Here is a 3,986-nt window from a genome sequence, read left to right as displayed (position 1 = left end):
AACTGAGATAACTGCAGACCAGTTCCAGAGGTGGGCTCGGCTCGGTTTTTCCCTGGCTCGGTTCTCTGATAACAAGAGCGCATGAGCAGAACGCATCATCTCCGTCTGGCTGCACATCCTGATTCACACTCCATTCCAGTAGTTGGTGGTAATGCCCCTCTGGAAACAGAAGAAGAAGAACAACAACTTCTTCAACTATGAACAACAATCAAAATCTTCTTCACGCAACATTTTAAATAAAGGCATTTTAAATAATAACAATGAAGTACAGCAATAATAATCAAGCATAACTTTCTGAATGTGACGGGCGCCGCCATTTTGATTTGCCTGGTTCCCTCCTTCTTCGTCTTCTTCTTCTTGTGTTTTATGGCGGTTGGCAAACACCTTTTGGTGCATTACCGCCACCAACTACTTGATTTCCTCCTTCAATACTGGCAGTAATACCGCAGATCGTCACTAGGAGGCGAGGAGTCGAGGAACAGAGATAGCGTGATGTGTAAACGGTCGTCAGAACCGAGCTCGGCCTGGTTAACTGATCCGAGCTCGGACCGGTCTCGGCATGGTTCGGTTTTTCAAGGGTAGTGTAAATGGGGTATATGTCTGGGAGAGAAAAGAGATGAGACACCAAAGATCAGGTCCAACTCTATCATCTAAAATGGAAGTTGCTGCAAAGCTAAAGCTCTCAACCTGGTTGATGTTTTAACTTTACAGACCGGCCAGCAGTAGTTACTATGACAATAAAAGACAGAAAAATAAAGTTATTCAACAAATAAGATGAGCTTGAGCTTCGTGAAGCAGAAACAACGTTCAAGAACTCAGCAAATAGACTTATTGATTGGTGTTTCCTTAGTGCATAATTTTGTTTAATTGAGTAAGTTTATTATGAGCTACACAACAAACAATATACATTTAAATAAGATCATTATCCCCAGTGTGCATAATACATAAATAATGCTTTTACTGTATTTGCATGAATATAAGACAAGGTTTTTTACACTAAAAACGATGTGAAAATGTGGGGTCGTCTTATAATTAGGGTCTAACCGATTATACAGGCTGACAGTGTTCTGGTTCGCTACACAAACCCAACAGCAGAGGAATTTTTATTTTGTAAAGCCAGTGACCTCACTGGGGCTGGGGTCATCTTTCCATCACAACAGAGAAAAAGTGACAAGGATGCTACAAAGGAGAAACACTGCCCAGAACGGAGCAAGACAGAAGACGTCTGTGGGTAAATGCCTCATGAAGATTTTGAGATGTTCATTGTAACCTAAAGTTCCGATTGCATTCCTGTTGAAGTGTTGCCAGATTTTAATAAAATGTGCACAAATTTAAATGCACAAATCTTTCATTGCAATATTATTTCAATAAAATTCTTAGAACCAACAGAGCAAAGCACTTATTTTATTTTTAGTTTTTGGTCTTTTTTTGTTCCTAAAAATTAGACATGGCAAGAGTGGGTCGTCTTATAATCACGGTTGTCCAATATTTAGGTCAGTACGGTAATTTTTGGTCTTAATGACATGAGGCTAACAAGCTTGAATTAAAGTAGGACAAAGTTGAACTTATTTAATCCCATTCCATATTCATGTAAATTATTTATAGTTGCTATAGTACAGTTTCTTTTTTTTGTTGCCTTTTTGGTTATATTTATTTTGCATACATTTTACCTACGTCCATACAAACATACATGTTCAGCTATTTCTGGGAACAGTTTGAATCTGGCCCCTTCCTCTTCCAACATGACTGTGCACCAGTGCACAAAACAAGGTCCATAAAGACATGGATGCCAGAATTTAGTGTGAAAGATCTGACCGTCCCTTAAAGGGTCCTTACCTTAATCTCAGAGGGTTCCATTGGGATGAAATAGGGCAGAGACTGAGAGCCAAGCCTTCTCCTCTAACATCATTGTGTGGGGCATTTTTACCAGAGGTTATAGCTTACTGATTTATTATTTCAACCAAGAGTTATCAATAATGTAATTCTTGGTTAAATATTTAATTGACAATTTGCTAAATTACAAGGTGTTATCAACTTGCTTACATGTGCAGCTGGGCCAGCTTTTAACATACAGTGTGTCTTCACTGGCAGTAAATGGCACTAACTTAGATTTTAGCTTCAAGCAGTTATTAATCAATAAGCACAGGGACAATGTTGTCTCTTTGAAAGGAATTCGATTAGGCAGTTAGAGAAAATCTGTCAGTCACAATTTAACCACAGGCAAGCACAATAAAACTGGCAGTAGTGGCAAAGATCTCTCTTACAAATAGCTGTAAGGATACAGACCCTTGCTACTCCAGCTACTTAGAAAACACCAGTCTGCTACAGAGCCACACATACCTTGTAAATCTTAATTTTTACATCATTAACAGAGCTTGCAGGAAAGCAGAAAAGCGGTTCGGAATCAGCTCCATCTCAACAGCAAAAGGACGCACCTTGGATGCAACGGTTTGGCCAGAATGGAACCAGGTGTTATTTCAGTACCAATCGACACCAGTCTCCTCATCCTTTATAACTAATGGTACCAGCATTTGCTGCACTTTAAGCCCGAGGGTTCTTATCAAAAGCAGAAAACTGCCAGTTAACCAGCAAAGTTGGCTGCAGGTCTAGGCAGAGATGGCAAAAGTACTCACTTTCCGTACTTGAGTAAAAGTACAGATACTTGTGTTAAAAAATACTCTGGTAAAAGTGGAAGTACTNGTCGGACTTTAATATGTACAAGCATCAAAAATGAAACAGCAGGTCCTTTTTTGCTGCTCAAATGGCATTAGGTGTGAATGTAGCATTATATGTAGTATGATCAGCTCCTATCTCTTCCTCTCAAGGCTCATAATATTATCGCTCTTATTAAAAAAAAAAAGTTTATGAACACACTACACCGAGATTGATGTGAATTTGTGATCTGAACCACTTCCCGAAGCCACAATATAGGCTTCGCTGAAAATTCCCTTCGGCTTCTCGACACACACCTCCACATGCTTTTAGCTAGGAATATTTCATAGGGTCTACACCTTGACGTACCACAACTTTAGGCTAAGTGTCGCTTTGAGCTTCGTAGGGTTAAATGGCAGTCATCCTTCCTGGTAGGGAACAATAGGCATGGGGTGACTGATTTGGTTATAATCCTTGCTGGTCTTGGAATTGTTAAGTGCCATAGCTGGAATTTAATTATTTCAAACACACAAAAAATGTATTGAGTACACATTGAAAGAACAATAAAAAAAGTTTAGTTTGTTTAGAGTTCTATAGTAAACTGATACCTTACTTTAAATTAATATAGCTGGTGATTCCAAGTAATTCCAGGTTAAAAACCAGTTATTACTAATTCAATGTTGTACATCATTAACACAAAATTGTATGCAAGTCACATTTCTTACCTGGTTGCTGTTGAAGAAGCTGGAGATTGCTCTCTCTGTTGTTCTCTTTTTTTCGCCTCTCTTTATTTTCCCCAAATTCATAAACTCCTTATCAATTATGTTGATAAGGAGCCTCGAAGCCTCGGCTCATCTCAAAACATCACCACTTGTATCATCTTATTACCGCTACCCACTGGACTGAAGGTATAGTGTTGTTCCTGTTGGTTGTCATGGGGCTCCCACATTAATGGGAAACCATGCTGATTATTTACCTGGGATTTCTATCACCTAGGTACAGTAGCTGCTGGCTGGTCTCCTAAGAATCCTTTTTTAAACATAAATATTGGTTCTAAAATATTCTTTCTGTTATTATCTGTGGACATTAAGATCTAAAGAGAAGCGCCATCTCCTGGTCAGACACTGTAATCCAGCGAAAGGGTGGCATCAGAGTAATGCCCATGATGAGGAGGGGGGTCACTCCAGTGGCTGGAAGTTGGCTGCCATTCGGCTGCCGTTTGACTGGGAGGGGCCATTTTGAATGGCTGCTACTGTAATGGAAATCATGGAGCTTTATGTAGAATGGCGTTCAAAACTTTAAAGAATCAACTCATGGTTGACTGGAGGCTCTAT

The sequence above is a fragment of the Cyprinodon variegatus genome, unplaced genomic scaffold (assembly GCF_000732505.1).
Source record: "Cyprinodon variegatus isolate N-32 unplaced genomic scaffold, C_variegatus-1.0 Scaffold386, whole genome shotgun sequence".
Taxonomy (NCBI): Eukaryota; Metazoa; Chordata; class Actinopteri; order Cyprinodontiformes; family Cyprinodontidae; genus Cyprinodon; species Cyprinodon variegatus.
This window is presented reverse-complemented; position numbering follows the sequence as displayed.